Source organism: Aythya marila (genome assembly GCF_965140915.1).
Source record: "Aythya marila genome assembly, chromosome: Z".
Lineage (NCBI taxonomy): Eukaryota > Metazoa > Chordata > Aves > Anseriformes > Anatidae > Aythya > Aythya marila.
In genome coordinates this window covers 30,941,736-30,965,874 of record NC_139080.1, presented here as the reverse complement: position 1 = coordinate 30,965,874, position 24,139 = coordinate 30,941,736, and the positions used below count along the sequence as shown (strand labels likewise).

Here is a 24,139-nt window from a genome sequence, read left to right as displayed (position 1 = left end):
AAGAAGACAATACATTTCAGTGTTCTGACTAAAGCCATTTAAATTTAAAAACTGTATAAATGTAGAGTTTAGAGTAAGTGTGTTTCATCATGTATTGGTAAGGTATTATTTCTGTTCACTGCTATATTTTGGAGACAAATGATGCATTTCCATGACTAGATATAATTTCCCCATATCAGCTTTTGATCATTTGTCAACATGAGGAAAAATTAACATGTAGCAAATACATCCAGAACAACAGTGTATCATACTTATAATAGAAATTAAGGCAGAAGGCTCACTGGAAAAAAAAAAAAAAAAAAAGGGAAAAAAAAATAAAAACAAAACAGAAGTAATCAACAGTATTTGTTTTAAATACTTCTTGGGGTGTTTATCCTCTCATTTTTCCAAGCTGTATTAAAAAGAAAGTGCACTGAACTACAAACCAGTGTGTTTTCACTGAATATAAAGAAACTCTTCATATTTAGTTTAACATTCAGGCACATTTTCAGGCCCATCTTCAGGCACATTTACAACAGTGGGGGCTGACTGGGCCTGAACAGATCCAGTCCTGTGTATGCCACATGATGCCACTCAAGATTATCGACTTCATAACCTTCCCCAGCACTGGGGTAGACTGACAGGCCTACAGTTCTCCAAGGGTCCTCCTTCTGGCCTTCCTTGTAGATGGGCATCGCATTTGCCAGCCCCCAGTCAACTGGCACCTCCCTCGATAGCCAGGACTGCTAATAAATGGTGGAAAGAGGCTTGGTGAACACTTCCACTGTGTCTTTCACTACTGTTGGGTGGACTCCATCTGGTCCTATAGACCTGTGTAAATCTAAGTGATGCAGCATGTCACTATCAATTTCTTCTTGGATTGCAAGAGCTTCTTTTTTCTACCCATCCCTATCTATCAGCTCGGGGAGCTGGGTACCCAGTGAACAACAGGTGTTACTATTAAGGACTGAGGCAAAAGCATTAAGTACCTCATCATTTTCCTCATTTCTTGTCACTGTATTTCCCTTCACATCCAATAAAGGATGGAGATTTTCCTTAGTCCTCCTTTTCTGGTTTACGTATTTATAAATACATTTTAATTGTCTTTAATGGCAGTGATCAGACTGAGCTTCAGTTGGGCTTTGGCCCTTCTAATTTTCTCCCTGTACAGCCTCATGACACCTTTATAGTCCTCCTGAGTAGCCTGCTCCTTATTCCAAAGGCCATAAACTCTATTTTTTTCCTGAGCTCTAACCGGACCTCTCCATTCAGTCAGACCAGTCCTCTTCCCTGTCAGCTCATCTTTCAGCACATAGGCATGTCCTGCTCCTGCATTCTTAGGATTTTCTTCTTGAAGAGTGTCCAGCCTTCCTGGACTCCTTTGTCCTTCAGAACTGTATCTCAAGGGACTCTGCCAACCAGTCTCCTAAAGAGGCCAAAGTATGCCCTTTGGAAGTCCAAGGTGGCAGTTCTGCTAACCTGCCTCCTTACTTTTCCACAAATTGAAAACTCAATTATTTCATGATATATAATGCAAAATACTGCCCTATTTGAATGTGCTCTGTTTTGAGAAGCAGTGCTATTCAAAACCAGCTCTTCATTGGTATGAAGTCTATACTCTTAACCTGCAATGTGAATCTGAGGAAAGCAGAGTCATGCTGTTAACTTGGATTTATTTTTCATGTTTGGATGGTCAGATACGAGCAAAGCAATTTGTAAGAATTTGTGAAATAGGCTAAAGCAGAGAATTCTTTTGCCTTATCATTATAAAATGTATGAAATACAACTTACACAGACATACAGTTCTCAGAGAAATCCAATGATATTATCTCACAGTCTTACTTTTCCAAACAATATTTTAATTCCATTCTAAACTCATGCTAATGTCCTCATAGGACACAAAACCCATGTGGCTTAAAATATCTGAGATTTATTAAACGAGTAGGGCTTTATTATTAATGATTTTGACTTCATGCCCAAGTCCCTAATTAACATACTGTAACAGAGCTAAAAAGAGAGCTGTATTTTCAAAAATATTGTGATAATGAACAAAAGCAAAAATTATCATCAATATTTATAATCTCTTTCAAAGGACTGCTGGTTTTGGCAGCTTGAAATAATAATAAAACAAACAAACAAAAAAAACCCTTTTTATTTTCTTACAGCAAGTATGAAATTAAAGACCTTAAAATAAAGTAAGTATTTCACTATGGACAGATTTGAAAGAAAGCTCAGTGGCAATGGTTAGGAAAAACAGCACAATAAAGATTCACTGAGTGTGTGAATAGAATATAAATCATATATATGATTTCATGATCTCTGAAGAGCTAAATGTTATTGTTTCAAAGACGAGGGCTTCTGCAAATTTTAGACTAGTACATCTGTACTATCTGCATAGAGGAGCAGGGACTGGGTAAAACTGAAACAGAAGAGAAGATATGAGACTGTGCAAACAGAATAAAAGCGAAATATAGGACGAATGGAAGACATCAACCAGTAAACAAACAAAATAGAAGGAAAAAAAGCAATAAAAAGGATTCCATGGATAAAACAGAGAACATCAATACTGGTACTGCTGATTAAAAATGAAAAAGAAATACTGAGGCTGAGTAACTGAAATTCAATATTGAAAGATTAAAATGTTATAAAAAACTTAAAATGTTATAAAAACACAAAAACGTCTCATTAACAGGCAACATTAGGTGTGATGATTATGTGTATATTCAGGAATGGACTAATCTCTTGTACTCCCAGCTCCAAGTGTCTGCATTGCAGCACATGGGACATTGTAACCTGGTTCTGCAAGACTTGTTTGGCTCTACAGCATGAAGTTTCCTACTCCCCTTGTGTCACTTTGGCTGGAGTCCTTGTTTCTGCTGTAATTCCAAAAGCATAATAAATTCACTGAAGTTCAAATGAAGTTTAAATTGTACTTTACATAATTCTTCCCCTCCAGGACATATTAGTCCTTTCAAAGAGGACATCCAGACTCTAGACTCTTTAACATCTGGAATTCCTAATGATGGGCTAGTTATTGTTATGTTCTTTGCTATTTTTTCTTTTTTATGGTATGTTCTTTCTTAGTTATTTGCTACTTTTGTTCTACTCCTCCTTTTCCCTCTAGTCTGTGTCACATTACACATATAAAGCATTAACTATGCAAAAAGTGGTATCACTGTTCAAATACGGAAATTCCAAGGACTGCATTGTAATAACAAAGTGTGAAACACAGTTCTGCGACCACTAGTAAAATGTTGGCCACTGCTGGAAATATATTTCACATTTAGTTTTTTATTTGAAAAAAAAGAATGAACAGCAAATCTTAATAAGCCTAAAAACATTGAAAACTGTAATGAAGTACACCTTCATTAGGCTATCACCTAAGCCTTCAGAAAGTCAGAAGTCAGCCGCCCCATCTACACTGATGTCAATTAAGCCTTTTGTCCTGTACAGCTAATTGAAACTCCATGACATGACAGTTATCTTGGGGAATTAAGAGCTCTGATGTACAAAAATTATCTACAGTGATAGTACTTCCTTCACAATTCAGTGAGAAAGGCTGGACAGAACGTTGAAGCTGAAAACCTTTCCGCATTCTGTCTGCAGACTGTGTATTAAATTGCATGACAGAAAGCATAAATTTGAGGGATATCCTAATTTGAGGGATATCCTGGGATTTCATACAAGGGAGTGAAACAGCAAAAATATAGCAAGAACACTAAACACGTTAGCATTATCATGAAGATCATAAAAAAATAAAAAAAAATAAAAAAATAATAATAAAAAAAATAAAAATAAAATAGAGAAGTGTTTTAGAATCACTGTGCAGCAGTTTTCGTAAAACCAAAATGGCTATACCGTATATCATACCCTCCCTACTGCTTGGCTATGAGAGATGCTCACATTTGCATTTGTGAGAATTCCAGCTGTACTAAGTATTGATTTATATCATTAGGGACAGTTTATTTTTCTAGACAGAATGTACAGAATTCCTAAGGACCATTGTCTTGAATCCCAGAGAAGGCAACACAGCTATTAGTCTACCAAATTGTACATTATAAGTAGCATCAATTTTTTGAAGATTTCTGTGAGTTCTATCTCAAGAACAGGCTGCATGCTTCCCAGGTGACAATAACAGTCTGTATGTACCACAACTGTCCTTTACATATCAGAAGAGATATGACGTCTGAATAATAGGCTGAGTTTGACAGCTGTTTGGCATCACCTTTTACTTCACTATGTATTTCAGTTTCAAACTATGACTTAAGTTCAGCTTTTTAGCACCAGGACAGAGGTTTTGAATAGCTTCTGACATACATGGTTGAAGCAATGTGAAGTAATAAGAGCAGAACTGAAGAGCAAAACATTCAGTGCTGAGGACTTGCTATCCATACATCTTTTTGGGGGTTCTCCTTCAGACTAACTCATCTGATTTGTCTACATTTTATTGTTTTGTTAGTGTATGTTTTATGTCATACACAGAAGGTTCTCCTTTTCTAGTTTTATGGAGGGAATTTTAATGAATACAAGAACGTTAAGAATCTGGGAAAACTTTACTGTGCAAAACTGAAATATATGCAAACAGCAATCTCCATTTATTATTGTAATAATAATTTAAGCATATATGGATATATGGATAAATTATAATAATAACAGCTTTTAAGAGAGTGGAAGAAATGTAAGGAAAAGGAAAATCGAATATATTGCCAAAGCCAGAGAAAGAAAATAACAAGCCTGGAATCTGATCTTTTGATTTCAAAACATAGACCTCAACAATCAAATCACTGCTGAATTTATGTTTTGAAAACTCCCTTTTCACAAAATGCAGATGGCAGTTTACTGCTGCCTTAAATAATTCATATTTACTGCAGGAGTTATGCTGTACCATGGTGGGCTGACTGGCTGCCAGACCCATACCCAGCCACCCTCTCATTCATCCTCCTCAACAGAACAAAGGAAGAAAAGAAGACAGAAAAGCTCATGGATCAAGATGCCCCTCTTCTTCTCATACTCAACTTCACCTTTTCACTCCCATGTCTTCCACCTCCTCCCCACCTCCAAGCAGCACAGGTGCAATGGATTGTTGAGGTGAGTTCCTAACAGCTCCTCTCTGCCACTCTTTCATCCTCATACTTTTACTCTGATTCAGCAAAGGGTTCTTCCTACGGGTTACAGCCCTTCATGAACTGTTCCAGAAAGGGTCCTCCTCTCCACAAGGGGCAGTCCTTCAGGAATGGACTGCTCCAGCATGGGCAGCAGCTCCTGCCAGGCCTCCTGTTCCACCGTGGGCTCCTTCATCGGCTGCAGCATAGATATCTCTTCTGATGTTACCCTCCCTGGGCTGCAGGGGCACAATCGGCTTCATCATGCATGATGATGCATGAAGCATGATCAAGCATCTCTGCTTTGGTGCCTGGAGCACCTCCTGTTCCTTCTCTGTCCTCGTTGTCTGCAGGATTGCTTCTCACCATTTTTCTGTCTCCTCTCTCTCTCAGCTGCTTTGCAACATTCTTTCCCCTTCTTAAATCCATTTTCCCCAAGACACCTACCGGCAGCTGCCTGGCTCTGCCCTGCCCCCTGGCTGGGCCAGTGGAGCTGGTGGTAACTGTCTGTGCCCAGACATACTTTGCTTTGCTTCACAGAAGCCTCTGGTGCTCCCTGCCATGGTCCCTGCACCCAGTACATATAAACGTGGCTGTCTAAGGGTATAAGCAACATTTTAGTATCTTTATGAAATCATCTTTTCTCTAACAAAGCAACATGTCTACTCAATATATGCAGTGGGAAGAATTCCTGCCATATTTTTTGTCTTTGTTAAATCTTTGGTCTTAGAGATTTCATTTGCAATACGAATATAACTAAACCTAGAAGACAACTAATCTTTGGTCTTAGAGATTTCATTTGCAATACGAATATAACTAAACCTAGAAGACAACTAAATCCTAGAAAACAACTAAATACACCATTTTAATCTCGCTCAGCCATATACATCATATCTTTAACTTGCTGAATTGCAAGTACAGACTATACCTCCTCAAAGGCTACCCACGCTGCAGTGAAGCAATGTGCTGTATCCTTCAGTCCCAAATGAGCACGAGTTAATAGTTTCTTACAGAACAAGCTGTTTCATAGATTCTTCAGAACAGCTCCACTAAGAATGAGTATTTTAAATGATTCCATACTTTTTCTTTACTAATTATGAGGTCTTTCCAGAAAAGATTTTGCAAAAAGCAGGGTGAAGCTTTTGCTCAACCATATCCAAGAAAGTACCACTGCAGCTTTTGAGATGAGATACAGCTGCAGACATATTATCTGTTGATTTAAGAAACAATAATAACGGCAGACTCATTATGCTTCAAAACACTTAGAGGTTTTGGCATTAAATATGGGTCAAAAATCACTAAACATACAAATGAGTGACACTCATTAAAATAAATCACATAAAATGGCACTTGTATGATAACGTGTTGTGACAGTACAACTGCTTTCATAAATAAAAAGTGAATATTAAACTTTCATAGCAAAATATTTCACTAGGGTAGATTGCAAAGTTTGACATGGTCAATTCATCATTGCAGAAACCAGACAAAGCTCAGTCTGCTGTAGTCAGGAAGCTCATTATTTCATTAAATTTGAACTATATCTACAACTCCAACATTCCTTTTATTAAAAATAATCACCAAGAAGTTGAATGGTAATTGTCAACCTCCTACACCACAATTTGGCTTCCCATTTAAATGAAGGCTGAAAAGTAAAAAACAGTCATTGTCAATAAAGCTGCACTGGACTCGGTCTGTACAGAAACCAGATGGACCAATTCAAGGACTTACTATTTGTTCAGTAATTCAGAACTGGTATAAATGCTCTAGAAAAAAAAAAAAAAAAATCAATAGATTTTTACAAGCTCAGAGTAGTTAATGTAGAAAGGGTCCTCAGGAGGTCATCTGGTCCAACCCTCTGCTCAGACTGGGACACCTACAGCAGGTTGACCAGACAATGTCCAGGAAGCTTCTAAAGATCTCCAGAGAAGGAGACTCCACTACCTCTGTGGGCAACTAGTTCAAGTGCTCCATCACCTGCACAGAAAAGGAATATTCATGATGTTTAGATGGAACCTCTTGTGTTCTAGTTTGTGCCCATGACCTCTTGTCCTGGAATGGGGCACCATTAAAAAGAGCCTGGCTTTGTCTTCTATGTAACTTCCCTTCAGGTATTTATACATATTGATAAGATCCTCCCTGAGCTTCCTCTTCTCCAAGCTGAACAGTCCCAGCTCGGAGGAGAGGTGCTCCAGTCCTTTGATTGTCATCAGTCAAAACTGAAACTACGGGAAGGGTCAGTTTTAATTTAAGCTCTGAATTAAAAGGAGGATGGAAAGCAACTTCTCAGGTTTTTGAGCACAGTATTTCATTCTGAGAAGCATAAATATAACAGGACCACGTCCACAAACTATTTAAAGCTGAGTATAACATCACTGGATTCGTCTGCATAATTTATTCAAATTGGAATATTGTTCAAGATCTTCACTAAATAGATGGGTAGAAATCTCCTTGCCCATCGAAGTCTAAACTTCCTCAATCTGTTTATACTGTCAGAGCTCTATAACAGCAGTGTTCTTTAGCTTCAATACTTTTCATATAGATAAATTTTGTCTTTTACTATTTTTTAAACTTTTCTTTGTTGCCAACTGACATTGTTTGCTGAAATACTGCCTTATCTTTAACAAGTTAAAAAGCAAGGTTCAAATTTTTTTAAACATAATTCAGATATAACAAAGAAAAAAAAAATGTTGTTGATAGGCAATGAATTTCAAGTTATCAGTTTCTTCTTAAAGGTTTCAACTTGTGCCGATTCCAGAAAAGAACGTTTTTTGAAATTTTGAAAATTATTAGGAGTCAAAAAAATTGCTTTTCCCATTCTTTTACTGACAATACTAGATCAAATCCCACTAAAATAAAAACAGAAGCATGGAAGAACAGATGTATAGAAAGAACTCTTCCCTGTTCTAAATATTGTTTATCGCATACAATCCAGTCTATATGCTACTGGAAATCTGAATCTGATGTTTACTCTTCACTGGTTGAAGACTTACACAGAGAAATTGGGAGGCTCAGAGAGATTGTAAAAGCAGTGCTCAGAGAACCAGGAACAGGCTGAGACTCTTACGGACTTTGTGCCACTAGAAACTGGCCACAAAGGAGCTGTTGCACAATGTGCTTATGCTTCATCTAGGCCTAAAGGTCTAAGTTAGACACGTGCTTCCTGAATGCTAAATGTAGATATATACGTATTGCAGAACATGTACATTAAAAATCTAACAGAGATGGTGTGACAGACCTGTTCCTAATCCTACAAGTAACTCTACTGACAGAAAGCTGCAATCACAGAAAAGTCTAACTTCAGCAGGTGCAACAGCCAACTTTTTGTTGTTGTTGTTTGTCAAGGATCATATCAGCTAAGTTTGCCTTCAAGGATTCTTCAAAGGTAAAAGGTACATGACTATTTGATAAATACTGTATTTCAAACCCTACCTACTATCCTTCTTGATCACTGCACTATCCTTCTTGATCACTGCACTGACTATTTTTATCATAAAATATTTAAAGTGAAAGTTTTTATTTATTATATCACTTTAAGACACTAGCTAAAGAATCGCTTTTAACAACAGAAGTAATATTAATTTTTTATCAAACACTTCAATTAGACTTTTCATCAAAAACTACAAGCTATCATTTTCCTTGTATAGTCTTACTCTTTTCAAGTTGGTTGCTAATGATTTGCCATTTAGTAGATATTTAAAACATATGAAGCTATGTGTTTAGATAAGAAACAATTTCATCACAAATTAAGAAACACAGAATTCAGATAATTCACCAAACACTCTGGGTGTGGCATTCTAAACCTTTCCTAAAAAACTGGAAACCTTTTATACACAGAATTATACATATTCCTAATTATTTTAGAAAAAAAGATCTGCCAAGGAGTTGGGATATAGAAAATCATGTGCTTCAGAACCTTTCCACAAAATAAATACTACTGTTTAAACCTAAATGCAGTACCAGCACCTATTATAAAAGCCAAATTTGAATAATTGTCTACTGATGCTTTCAGTTTAAAATTATTTATGTAGAACATTTTTTGTTCTTAGTAGTGAACTTAGCCTTGACACACTTCTGTTTAGATATTTTTGAGCCTTCTCTCATCCCTCTTTCTTACAGTTTCACTACACTAGAATGTCTGGTTCACAAAGGGAACTTCACAGTGTGAAGTCTTCTTAACAGTGAAATATCAGGACCAATGAACTGTACTTGTTCTGTTTAGCAACATCTTCTTCAACTCTTAAAGGATGTCAGGATTATTCAATGTAGTAATCTGGCTTTCCAATTAAATCCCAAGTAGATAAAGGAATCTTAAATCCATAACAGAAGCTATATGTAAGAAATCTAAGTAACATCAAAAAAAAAAACACTATTAAACAGAGAACACTGACAAATATAAATAATAAGACACATTTCTGGGATAGCATTTCCCCCATGATATATGCTATTTTGAAATGAAACAAATTAGCCTTTTAATAAAACAAACAAACCTTTCTAAACTTTCCAACGTTTTTAAAAGTTTCAAAAATAAATGAAATTATGTATTAATTAAAACAAAACATTTTAGTTTGCTTTAAGGTTTCATGCGAGTTTTAAAAATAATTCTACCTTTCCATGATATATTACAATTTTTCATAGCATAAAGTGTCTATACAACTCTAAAGAAAATGTGAGAGCTCTAACGGACTTCTCACCAAAAACATTAGTCAAAAACTATTAAGTAAACTGCTGGTAGTCTCTCAGACATGTCTAAACCAAAGTACAGTATGATCAATCCCCCTGCTTTAGACTGGTCCCTACAGAGTGGCTACATAAATTTAAGGTCTTCCCACGCAAAGCACTTTATTGACTAGGGGTCACCAGAGTAAAACAACAGTTCAGCTAAGCTGCTGACCTAAGTATGGTGGAATTTTCCACAATAAATTTGATAGCACAGAAGACAGCTGTTACAGGACCAGCTTAAAATGGGCACAAATTATCCCAAGAACTAAGGGTCACCTACTGTCTTAACCACTTCTCACACCCAGAGCACAGCAGTTACTACCAACATTTCTCCCCAGCATCCAGTGATTTGATATAAACAAGCTGCAACACTTGCATTTGAGGAAAAAAAAAAAAAAAGGAAAAGGGGAGGGGAGGGGAGGGGAGGGGAGGGGAGGGGAGGGGAGGGGAGGGGAGGGGAGGGGAGGGGCCCTGCAAAAAATTGCTACGGTATTCTCAGAAAATGCATCATTTGGAGAAGAGGCAAGAGAGTATGAACACTGTGGATATCCTTCACATTGTTTCCTAACTACCTGAAAGGCTCTCTGATGCTATGATGAGACCTGATAAAAGATCTACATCAAAATAAAATGCAATATAAACAGCTAGTGTAGTATAATACTAAATGAGTTTACTGATTCAAAAGAATATTTGAAAAAGCTAGGATATAACAGTTACTGTATTTAAATTAAATTTAATTCCAGCCCATTAAAAATTTAGAGCAATGGCTATCTCCTATGCCATGCAGGCAGTATAGTACAGAACTCAGCAATAGCATAAATACAAAATGCAGAGCAACAAATTTGTACGGTTTCTTTTATAGATTTTCAATTGACAGCTATCACTGTAACAATTTTTAGCAATGAAGTCTTCAGGAAACAGTAACTGTGTTTACATGGTTTAACTGTGTTAAACCAGCAATCACACAAACAAGATGTTATCAAGAAGAATAGGAAAATTGGTATTTACAAGTACATTTATCTCCATTATTAAAACTAGGTAATATTTAAAGCTTTAGAATGTTGTAATATTGACTTAGAAATTCTAGCATTTTTGGCATGACCATTTTCTGGTCAGATTTTCCTTCAAAGCAGTAAAGGATCTAGAGACTAAAATACTTACAATTATGTAGTTGACCACCTAAATGAACTACACAGACAATAACCATTCATCTTAGTAGTTTTATGGTATTCAACTTCTCCCCTTTTTCTTAGATATAATGCTTACTTACCCTTTAAAGTTTCCCCTCTTTCTTTTCAGACATTAACAATTAAGGTCAAAAATATGTTGGCATTAGCTACTTTGCTTTACAAAGTACTCTGCTGTTTAATATTATGTCCCGAGAAATGGGTTAACCCCTGCTTTCTGATCTTCGATTAAAAAAGAGGAAATCAGTTTGCAACATCAACCCTCCATTCATGTGAATGAGATGTATCAGTTTTACCAGATCACATCCATACTCCCATTGACTGCTCACTAATCATCTTATTATGCTCAACTTTTAACATGAATTTTGATCTTACTTTTCCTCTTTTAAAGCAATCTGTTAGCAGGATACATTTTTCTAATTACATAGATAGATTTATTTATATATAGAGATATATACATATTTTAATAATATAATATATATAAGTATATTAATATATTATTGTATTAATATATTTGTTAATATAAAATACAAAATAATTTTTATATATATATATATATTACAATACGTATATATTCTAATTTCAAATTTGCTTACATGCTCTTGTAATCTCTAAGATTTTATTTTGTTCTGTTTTTCCTGAATATCAGTATGAAACAGAGCTGAGTCACATATATTTGGCATATATTTGACTTGAACATTTTTTTTAAATTTACTAGGAGCTGTCTAGGAGGGCACATAGCTCTCTATTATACAAATGTTTGGTCAGCATGTATTCAGTCTTCTGACACCTGCTTGCATGCTAGTCACATTTTTTCAACTGTATAAAGGGGGAGTAAAAGTCTTGAGAAGTAAGAGCTGCAAATATCAATCATGTTTTGAATTATGGTATCTGCTGATGCTTTGAAATAAAATGTAGGGGATTCTTTTAAATTATGTTCTTAGGTGTAGTCACCCAAAGTAGCTGAAAGATGGCCCAAAAAACCTAAACCATAATAAATATGGTTATTACCACAAACATGGTAAGATTGTGTCATTCAGTTACAGTAACTCTGACACATCTATTGATAAATATAGTTGCTGGTTGTCTTGTCCGTTCTACTGTAATTAACTTCAGAAACAATTAATGACATGAAACAAAAATCCATTTATGAACAAAACAGTCATGTATGTTCTCTCTAATGAAAATTCAGGAAAAAAATGATTTTTCCAGTCAATAGCCAATCTGTGAAATAGATGGCAAGCAACCAAAGCATTCTGCCTTTTACAAACGGAGAACCCCTATCCTCTGAGAGGAAGAAACAAGGAATTAAAAATTCAAACTTAAAAGTTTGAATTGAATTTGTATAAACGAGTTTATGATAATAGATTATGTCAAAATGAAAGAATTTAAAACAGAATGAAAAGTTAGGACACCTCAAATAAACTAACCTGATCAGAGATGAAAAATCTTGAAATGAAATGGCAGAAGCAAGGAAATTAGACACTAGTCAAAATAAACAATCTAGAGCAAAATGTCTCTTTTGACTGCAAAAACAATAAGAAATCAGTGACATCAAAAAAAAAATATTCCAGGATCATCTGGATATTTAATTTCTTTGTGCAATAACAACAGGATGAGTCAAAGCTTCCCAGCTTCGTATTTTCTATCAAGCGTCCCAAAGAAATACAAAGCTTAATGTAAATATATAGCAGTTACTTCCACCTATATGTGAGCTGGATGAATGTTTGTGTCAAATGAATTCAATTTTCTTAATCTTCCCCTATTCTAAATGCCAGTGTTAACTGCGTATATACGTCTGTGTATGTGTATGTATGTGTCCATGCATGTAAAAGCAATGCAATTGAGTAACCCCAAAGATAAAATGTGAGAAGACGACCATACAAAGTAAAAGTAGGATAGTACGTACTTTCTGAGATGTATTTGGTAAGGTTTTAGCTCCTACAAGCATTGCTTTCCCACTAACTCAACAAGGCATATACAGCAGAGAGGAAATTTTCAATTTATATTTAAAAGTTATCTGATTTCTAGATACTACAGTAACAAAAATTCTACCATGGCTAGTTGAAGAGGCATATGGGATTACTGCAAACAATTTCTAAGAGTAAAAGAAATATGCGCAACAGTTATCTCAAAGGCATCTTTCACATTGACCACAGTACTTTACAGTGGTGTTTTAAAAGCAGGATGCTGAACTGGAAAGCTAGCTTTCTTTCATAGATCCATAGAATCATACAATGATTACGGTTAGAAAAGACTTCCAAGATCATCTGGTCCAACCATCACGCTACTTACTACCAATGTCACCCACTAAACTATGTCCCTAAGCACCACATCCAAATCTTTCCTTAAACACCCTCAGGAACAGTAACTCCACCACCTCCCTGGAAACCCATCCCAGTGCCTGACTGCTCTTTCTGAGAAGAAATGTCTCCTTATTTCCAACCTAAACCACCCCTGGCACAACTTGAGGCCATTCCCTCTAGTCCTATCACCAGTTACCTGTGAGAAGAGGCAGACCCCCAGCTCCCCACACCTTCCTTTCAGGTAACTGTAGAGAGCAGTAAGGTCTCCCCCGAGCCTCCTCTTATCCAGATTAACCAACCCCAGTTCCCTCAGCCATCCCTCACAGGACTTCTGTTCCAGGCCCTTCACCAGCTTTGTAGCCCTTCTCTGGACATGCTCCAGGCCTCAATATCCTTCTGTTACTGAGGGATCCAAAACTGAACACAGGAGTTGAGGTGCAGCCTCACCAGAGCTGAGTACAGGGACACGGTCACCTCCCTTGTCTTGCTGGCTACATTATTCCTGATACAAGCCAGGATGCCATTGGCCTTCTTGGCCACCTGGGCACACTGCTGGCTCATGTTCAGGCAAGCACTGACCAGCACCCCCAGATCCTTTTCCTCTGCACAGCTTTCCAGCCACCCTCCCCCAGTATAGCATGGAGTTGTTGTGACCAAAGTGCAAGACACAGCACTTAGCCATGTTGAACCTCGTCCTAAAAGGCTTAAGGATGGATGTCTTTTCACTAGTATAAGTCTAAACTGCATGTTGTATAAGAGAAACAATGAATTAGGCAGCAAACAGATTTCAGTTATAGAAGGAAAAGACCCCTCACAAGGATAAAAATATCTTTCCATGATGGTCTAAGAGAAAGTTTCCCCAACCAAAGGACATCTGCAATTTAAGTCAAGCCTTATTACTTTAAAGAGATATGGAAGTTCTCCAAGATCACAGAAGTGCTTCCTAACTGCAAGGCTCTAGTTCCTCTGTCATTAAGAAACTGATATTTAATATCACAGAAGAAAACCAATGAGCTACAGAGCAGATGGTTAGCTAAGTATCATGCAGAATCAGGAAGTATGAATAATCCTACTTGTTCCATTCCCTCCAGCCAGCCTCTGTGGCTAACATGTTGGCTTAACATTAAAAGATAAGGTAAAAGCTACAATTCTACATGTATTAAAGCAAGGCCATTAATGGGACACCATGCAAAAGAGTGAAGGATCATGTGTATTAACCCTTCCCCAGGATAAGAAGGTCTTCAAAACAAAGATTCTATTTGCAGTGTCTTGTTTGTTTACAGCCCTGTGGAATTAAACTTGCATAAGAACACATCTATGGTTTATTGTTCTGATGTCCAAAAAGCAGAGGAATACATAATTTATCAAATCCAATTCAGGATATTTTCAACAGCCTCTATTTGTGTTCACATCCCACTTTTATCTGCCCAATTTAACAAAGTTAGATTTTATGCAATATGAAGTTAACATATTCATTACACGTTTTATGAACTTTACACCAAATTTATATATGATTTTGTTACAATAGAGAATTCTCTTGTACACAGTGTTGCTCTGTAATATAAAGTCTATGGGAGAAATTGCAAGATGAAGTAGGCTGCGGTGCCATCATTACGATGTTGACACATAGCTTTATGACTTGTATTTGTCAGACTTGGACAGTGTAGTCTCTCAGCTTGCCAAGTGCCCTGCTGTGATAAGGTGCAAGGAATAAGTAAGCTGCTTAAGTTCAGAGCTGACAAGACAGATGTAATGCTTGCTAGTAATGAAAACAACATACAGCCATTCTTGAAGACCACACAGTCAAATGTACTAAATGTGCCTCGCAAATGATCGCATGCCACTATATAATACAATAGAAAATGCCACTCCTCCAGAGAGGAGATGTTTTCTTCCATTGTTTGGGGGTCATTCAAGACAGTCACCTACAGTGCTGTCGCCTGTGGCTATCCAAAAGGTCATACCTTCTTCTGATATGGATGGGATGCAAAAGAGAAGGATGCAACAAACAACTGTTAAAAGAGACACACTGTAAACAAAGGGAGGACAAAACTCTAGTCTTTAAAAGAATGTGCCGTTTTTTTTCTATAATAAAAATTGTCTCAAACAGGGATCCCTCATCCTTTTTCTTGGAAACTGCAGATAAAGAAAGCTCAGATAGCATTACTTTGACTCATGGCAAAAGGTAATCCCTGGCAGCAGTCCAGCAAACCTTCTTTGCTCCTTGAAATGAACGTTAACCTGAGTTCCTCCAAATTCCTAGGATTTGCTGCTCATCTCAATTTACCGCTTTCTTCAGTAGGTCTTTCTGAATATTATTTCAACCAGCAAACAGATTTTAAAAGGGAAACTAATATCCGCTTGTGCAGACAGGATCTCAAGCTTATAACTTGGACCACACCTTTTCCAGGGAGCTACTTTGACAATCGTGTTCCAGGAATCACCATGGCAATGCCTTCTGGCACAGAAATATGAAAAAGAAAAGGGCAGGGGAAAAAATGGCTTTAATTACTAAAAATACAAACTTAACCTCTGAAAGGTAAACATTTTAACTGTGCTTAGCTTTCAACTGTTTCTAATGATATCCAAATACCTATCTAAGTACCTTAGAAATTACTCATCATTCTATCCTTTAAACATCTGAAAATCATAAAACAGTGAGGTTTAAAGGATATAATACAATGAGAACTTAAAGGAGTAAATGTCTAACAGAATGATACAGAAGTGCCCACTGATACTAGTCAGGAGGCCTTCTTTACGATATATGTAATGTGTTTGTAGTCAATGGTACAGCAAATTTTATTTAAACAGCCTAAGACTCACTGGTAATAAAAAGGAAAGCTTCTAAAAAAAATTAAAAATTCCTTTTTAGGGTCCGGTTAGTCAAACTAGTAATGATACTTCAGCTTGAAATAGCTGACCCTGAGCACAGAAACAATAATTTTTCTGTAAGAAAAATTCTCTTTTAAATTTACCTTTTAAAAGTATCTTAATTTGTTGTATATTCAATCACCATAAAAACAAGAAAGAAAAAAAACACCTCATATTATAAAAGTGTCTCTATACTTGTCAGTGCAGTGATCAGACCTAAGTTTTCCTGACCTCTCCAAATACATTTAAAACAAAAACAAAAACAAAAAAAAAAAAAAAAAAAAACACAGCAGTTTTAAATGAAACAATGTTTCTGTCCTTGTTTCAGTTAGAACAGAGTTAATTTGCTTCCTAGTAGCTGGTAGGGTGCTATGTTTTGTCTTAGGATGAGAAGAGTGCTGATAACATGCTGATGTTTTAATTGTTACAGAGCAGTGCTTACACCAAGCCAAGGACGTTTCAGCTTCTTGCTCTGTTCTGCCAGTGGGCAGGCTGGGGGTGCAGCAAGAGCTGGGAGGGGAGAGACCCAGAACAGCTGACCCGAACTGGCCAAAGGGGTATTCCATACCATCTGACGTCATGCTAAACAGTATATAGGGGTGGCTAGCCACAACAGTATATATATATATATATAGGTGGCTAGCTTAAACAGTATATGGGGGGGCCGGACTGCTCGGGATTAGGCTGGGCATCGGTCAGCGGGTGGTGAGCAATTGCATTGTGCATCACTTGTTTTGTACGCATTAGTAGTAGTAGTACTATTATCATCATTATTGTTATTATTATTATTATTGTTATTATTATTTTTCTGTCTTAATAAACTGTCTTTATCTCAGCTCACAGGCTTCACTTTCCCGTTTCTCTCCCCCATCCTAGAGAGGGAGGGGGTAGGTTGAGTGAACAGCTGTGTGGTGTTTAGCTGCCGGCAGGGTTAAACCACAACAGTTTCATAAAGCGTTATTTAAATTCTGCACTCTACTCTATACACATTTAATCCTTGCTGGCTGCTATACCTATGTCAGAGCAAGCACATGTACATGTATTTCTGTCTCTTTCCTGGCTGTTTTCATTTTCACAATTTTTCTTTTCCCTTCTACATGTTGTATCATTTTCTAAATCAAATGTTTTTCTACACAAAATTTTGATACACAGTTACAAAAAAAAAAAAAAAGGTTCAAAAAAAAAAAAGCAAACCTAAAAATAATGTAAATTTTAATTTAGAAATAATTCCAAATTTTAGAATGTCCACCAGCACCCATCATTTATGTTCCTGAGGAAATAAAGTAACTCTTAACAACCTAAAGGAACACTATTTTCATAATCCTACACACTAAGCAATATTTTTCTCAGCAACATAGTGTCACCAGCCTTGACAAAAGAGGAAGATAAACTATGGCATAAAATGACTTATCAAATATTACAGTGTGTGCAAAGCCCAGATGAATAACCACAGAATGAGACCCCAATTCAATAAATCCATTTTCTCCCTGTTCAAATAGGACCTCCTACCTTATTGGTCAAATCAGATCTTGCAAATGCATTCCAGTAAAAAATTAAGCTTTTATATTAAATACAATCACAAGCCCTTTTGCCCTTTTGGACAAAAACTATTTCTGTCCCTGAATACCCAAATCATATTTGAAAGTGGTCTCTGACCTTTAAAGCATGTAAGCACTTCTGAAAGCTTTATTAGGAGGTTGAAATAAATTCAAGGCAAAAATGAAAATAATTTCAGCGTTTCTATACATATATATTAATAAAAATGTTATAAATTTTTTTTTTTTTTTTTAACTTATGCAAAGTAAAACCATGTACATAACTGATGCTCCTCATGTTTTTCAGTTGCTCCTTTGCTGTCATCAAATTATTAGAGGTCAGAGAGTTATTCCATGCTTGACAATGTAGAATATCATCTATGAAATTAAATGATTCTTTACTGTTGACATTATTATTCAATTCAAAACTTAGTATTTAATTTAGCTCTTCAGTGACATTCGCCTTTGGACAGCTACCTGTTTAACTCATGATTTAGCTTTGTCAAACAGCTAAACTGCCAGTTTGTCTATGGACACAAATAATTATACACGTGAGCTCATCTATACGCAAATACAGATTGCATAGATGCATAGACAGAAATGAACTTAAAACATACACCCGAGTCTGATTATCAGACTTACACAGCTTAAAAAAAAATTAGTAATATAGGAAATACCCATTTTATTGCTTACAGTTCTCTCTGTTCACTAATAAAAAGAAATTCAGAGGACCAGTTAACGTTTTAACCACTCTGCTTTCATTGATACAGATGGGTCCAATTCCACAGACATTATTTGTAGTAAGACATATCTGATGTTTTCCATATTTTTCTGAAGTCTTTAAAGTTTGGTGCTGCTGCTAGATACAAATTTAACAGTTTGCAATAGGAGCTGCTCATTGTAGCAGATTATTCAAATAGTAAGTACTACACGGCCATCAGTGTACATTCTTTTAACACGCTTATTAAAAATCGAATGAATGTTGCAACTAAAGCATGTAAACTAAATTGTATTTTGTGCATGATTGCAATGAGTCACTAAATTTTAAACTAATTATATATTTTAGTAGCTTAATCAACTATCAGATCATTTTTACTTTAAAATTTGTAATTGAAAAAGTGTGCTACTTAATGGTATTTCACTGTTTTTTTTAAATGAAATATTTCAAAATTGATCACAAAATTTGTCTATTTTACTCCCATTTTCTGTGACAGTGCAATGTGATAGTTAATTCATAAATTTATGTATGGTAAAATGATTGTCCTCTATTGTCCTTCCAGCAATATTTTTGGAAACGTTGAAGAGCAATTAATACCTCTTTGTATTACCAGAAATGCATGGCAACACTGGTATACTCACTACAAATGTTTATTTACTCTTTCACAAACACAGCTGTGATAGTTTTACTATCCCACTGTAGTTTAATAAATGAATTTTATTACAAATTAAAACACAGAAAATGAGCAGTGTCCTCAAATTTCTTCTTAGGCTCAAATCCTTCTCAGGCTTATATGTTATTAAAATAGAAAGACAGACAGGAGAATATTTGCTCATTCTTTTAAAGCTCATACACATCTTCCATTTGAATCCATTCTTCAGTGGCATACCACAGAGAAACCTCTGTATTTTCAGAATTGATGTACCTTTCAAAACTATAATCTTTGGCTTTCAAGCTCACTATTATTTGCCTTCAGGTGCAAATTTTAAAGTGTATAGGCTTCTAAAAAGAATTTTATGGCTTCAGCCAGATACTGAAAGGCTTGTAGATCAGTCATCATCACAGTGTAAATTTCTTTTCAAAATAATGTTCCTCACTCAGAGTACACTTGTGCTTATACTTGGTTCACTTGTCAAATACAAATTTGAGGTCATCAAAAGCTTCAGGGCAACTTCAGCTATTCCAAAACTCATTTTCTACCTCTATTTTGTTGGAGAAATAGGATTTCAAATGTAAAAATAATAGGAAGCTCTACAGATAAAGATACAAAGCCATATTATGTGCATGCTTCAGTACAGCATTGCAGTGGCTGCCTGTAAAGACAGACAATCCAATACCCAAGCATTTTAAAACACTAACAGTATAAAAAGCAGACAATGCATCCTGCAATAGAGTTGATATGTATTCTATTCAAAACATGATTTTAGAATTGACATCTTAAATACATAGGTTTAGGAACAGATGCTAATGTTTCTATTTAAATGTTTTTTTTTACAGCAGATGAAACACTGAAACACTCCCATTTATAATATCTACTGTTCATTATAAGTCACGCGTCTGACAAGGGTAAATGAAATTACGTTCCGTATTCCTGCTGGCTTAGGCTCCTTGGCCATATAATAGGAAATGTTTGTATTTAATCTATTTTTAAGTTGTATGTTTTATTGAAATAGAATGACAGATGAGAGTAGTTATTCTTTCTTTTAAAAGCTGGGTTTATGTTTGAGAGGTCAGCCTCATTTTTCATCCCCCAAGATTTTTTTCCTGCAGCTATAGTTCAAATCTATAATTACAGCTAAGTAATTAACATTCTTTCGAAAGCAGAGACCATCTAAATACTTGGAGAAAACCTTTTCCATTGTCAAAGTAAAATGGAGTTTTTTTCATGGACTTTGACAAGTCTAGGAATCCACAGTCTGTTTTCTATGACCCAAAGCCTCTTAAACAGCCAAAAAGTTTTCAAAAGCAGGAGTTTATACCCAAGCTTCTCTCAGACACTTAAGGACATGCAGAATAAAGCAAAAATAAGAAAAAAATAAATAAACTCAGCTACAAACCCAAGTTTTATCTACTTTGGGTAAGCAGTTAAGATGCCATTAAGCTATGTTGGGATGGAAGCTGATACCACAAATCCACTGAGTCATGGCGTAAACTTTCCACAAATCACACACCCATTCCATATGGCCACCAGCTGAAGCTCAACATATGTATTCAGACAGATTGCATGTGGTCCCCCCTCAACACTATAACTTCTCATCAACTTTGTCTCCTCTTTTACCTCCTCCTACCATTTTCACTATGAAGAAACACTACTAAAATTGCTATTTGTTTATTGTCTCTCTTTAAATTTAATTGTACAACTGCTGTTAGAACTGGGAGACCCCTAGACCATCCCAACTAACAGCACATACCAGACAGTCCAGTGATTATCAGCAGCCAGTGTGTGTTTAGTGATGAGACTCAGTAGGTCAGGTCGACAGTTGCGCTTGATTATCTTGAACATCTTTCCCAACCTACATGACTCTATTATTCTAAGTATCTGCAGACCAGCTGTAGTTTACAGTTTAAAATATATATTGTGGTAAGGATCTTTGATACATTTCATTCTAGAACCTGAGCATAAACCTCTGTATTCTACATCCAATGTATCTTCCTCCTAGCTTGATAATCACAAACTGTAATTTCACATGACTGTTAGAACTCAAAGTGTCTGATGGATGTGATCACACAAGCTGAATCTAAAAGCCTGACCGAGGCCTGACTCTGACAAAAGAGACCAGGGCAATCTAATTTTCCCATCCACACAACTATCAAAGAAAGATAAAAGTTATTGTCACAGAAAGATAAAGAGGAGAGGTATAGCGCCTTTGTGAGTTTCTCTCTATACTGAGGTTGAGTGGGAGGCCTCTTGCTTCCACATGAAAAGTCAGCTAGATCCCATCAGTATTATGAATATATACCCCTGAAATACAATGTATTACACAACCAGTTTTATTTCAACACACTATGTAGCATATTATTTTCTTTTACATTCCCCTATGAAAGATGAAGCACCAAAATCTTTTGTTACTATTGGTTTAGACTCTATCCACTAGCATTAAAGAACCTTTTTCAAGGGAATTAATTTTTAATGAACATTTCAATGTGTCATGTGAACTTTCAGCAATGACAGAACATGACACATAACCCACTGAAAAAAAGCTGGAGAAACATGACAACATTTTGTCATTCTATAAAAACAAAACCCCACTAATTTGCAAACATGAAATTGTTGGATAAAAAAAATAACAGCTACTGTAAATTCAATATAAATACTGACTTCTACTCTGGGAGAAATCAGTGTATGTTGAATATTTAATAATAGAAAGATTGATAGAAAACACACAGATTTCAACCCAAAAAATGCCTGGCGAATTAAATCTATTTAATAGCAATTGGTATACATACAAACCAGGCAATAAAAACAGCCTTCCAATATGTTCACATTTGCACAGATGTTATTTAATTTGTCAAAAAGAAAACACTGACTTTTTATTTCCTTTGATATTCCTTTGTAGATGATACATTACAGAAAATGTCAACTCAATCTCTAAAGATCTCTGAAAATAGTAAATGTTCTGCTTACTTCTTATTATTTCAGAGAGAGAAAGACAGGAAGGGGGGGGGAAGGGAAAGTAAGGAGGGAAGAGAGGAAGGAATGCAGACAGGAAAAGGGAAGACAGTTCAAAATATTTAAAATATTTTAAACAACTAGAACTAGTTACTCTTATATCGAGTCTTACAAAGAGTCCTACAAACACTCTATAAAGTGTTTGTAACACTCTACAAACACTCTACTCTTACAAAGAGTCTCTCTCCATCTTTTTTTTAAGTCCACTTCACGTACTGAAAGGACACGATGAGGTCATCCTTGGAGCCTTCTCTACTTTAGGCTGAAGAGCCCCAGCTCTCTCAGCCTTTCTTCATAGGAGAGGTGCTCCAGCCCTCTCATTAACTTCGTGTTCCTCCCCTGGACCTGCTCTAACAGATCAACATCCTTATTGTGCTGGTGGCTCAGACCTGGGTGCAGCATTCCAAGTGGGGCCTCACAAGGGCAGAGCAGAGGGGGACAATCACCTCTCTCAACCTGCTGGCCACTCCCCTCTTGATGCAGCCCAGGAATATAGAGCCTTTAAGAGATAGTCAAACTGCATACTTCCCTTAAATTAGGACAAGCATAGCTACTTCAATATAAATTCAATGCCAGAAACTAAGTCTTGGAAAAGTAAGATTTAATGAGCCAATCCCAGATTAGAGTGCTGCATTCCCTCACAGTAAGGGTATCCACTACTGGGGGAATTCTACATATATTACTGCTTTAAAGTATCCTGCCTCTGATTTTATTGTATTCAGCTGAGTTCCTTCATCACAGTATTAATTCCACTCAAATATACTAACTCTTTTATTATTTATTTTTTTAAAGGAAAACAAGCACTGTATTTTAAAACATTCAGGGACTCACAGGAGACCAAAAGGGTGTACGTAGCTAAATACAGTCTGTAGTGCCTCAGTGTAATTTTATATTGATGGAGGCTTCAAGAACTGAAAAAATACTAAGGACTGTAACCCATCTTTTATCAACTGCAGGAAAGAAGAAAAAGTTGTCAGTTATGAACAAATTCTTAGTATAATTGCCTCATATTTTACAGAAATGACCTAAGAATTGTAAATCCTGAAACCTCACAAATTTTGTGCATTTTGGCTCCATATCTTTATAGTCAGTAATTTAAAATTAATTTGAGCCGTCTCCAGAAGGCTCCTACTGCTTTTACACAGTTCAAGTCATGGACAGCCCATCAGAACGTGAATTTCAACACCTGGTAAATTAAACATTTTTGTGGTTTCAATCTCTAAATCAACCATTTCTGATCAGACACATGTCTGTGACTGTTTAAGATCCTCAAAAAATATAACTGAACATAAAATTAATTCTCAGTGCTTCTACTGGTTGTATTTTCTGATTAGGAAGAATTTGTGACTCTCTTCAAACTCATTAAGAAGACTCTGTAGGTTCAAATAGGATTCTGAGAGATTTTGTCAGTGTGGGAACAAGAAGAGCATGCAAGTATATTGAAACAGCAAGAAAAAAAAATCCATGCTTTAATGTTCTGAGGCAAGAAACTGGAGGGAAGGATGGTGAAAAAACATTTAGACCATTCAACATTTTCCACAGAGGGTATTAAACTAAACAAATACCAAAATAGCATTCAGGAATATTTTTTAAATTGTGGAAGTAATTAGCTTTCAACATTTTTTGTACTAAGTTATACATAAAGTGTTTAAAAATACGCTTTATGTGATTCAAAAAAGGGATATGGAAAACAAACTTTAGATTTTTTGAACAAAAATATAGAACAAATTACCATTTGAAAGACATCTAATTTAAAGATGCATCTCCACATTCATAAAAATAGCTACAAAACATAATGAATGAAATGAAAATGTAACAAAAAGGTTAATAGTTCAAAATGATGGAGTAAAAGGAGCTAATATAAAGTCAGGTAGGTCAAGAAATATTTTTGAAATAGCACGGAGCAGATGCAGAAAAGCGATGGCATCATTGCCCAGCATGTTTCCATGTCCACTAGTCACTTTCTGTTTATCAGAAGATGATATCACAGTGACGCAAATGCTGGCAAATTTAGTAATTCTCATGTAACACGGTAAGGAAAATTCTCCTCCA

The 24,139-nt window shown here is 36.0% G+C and overlaps 1 protein-coding gene across 5 annotated transcripts in view; it reads right to left on the bottom strand.

Moving 5' to 3' along the window:
• KDM4C (lysine demethylase 4C) overlaps window positions 1–24,139 on the bottom strand; it is a 287,286-nt gene that overhangs the window by 45,025 nt on the left and 218,122 nt on the right. The window lies entirely within an intron of this gene.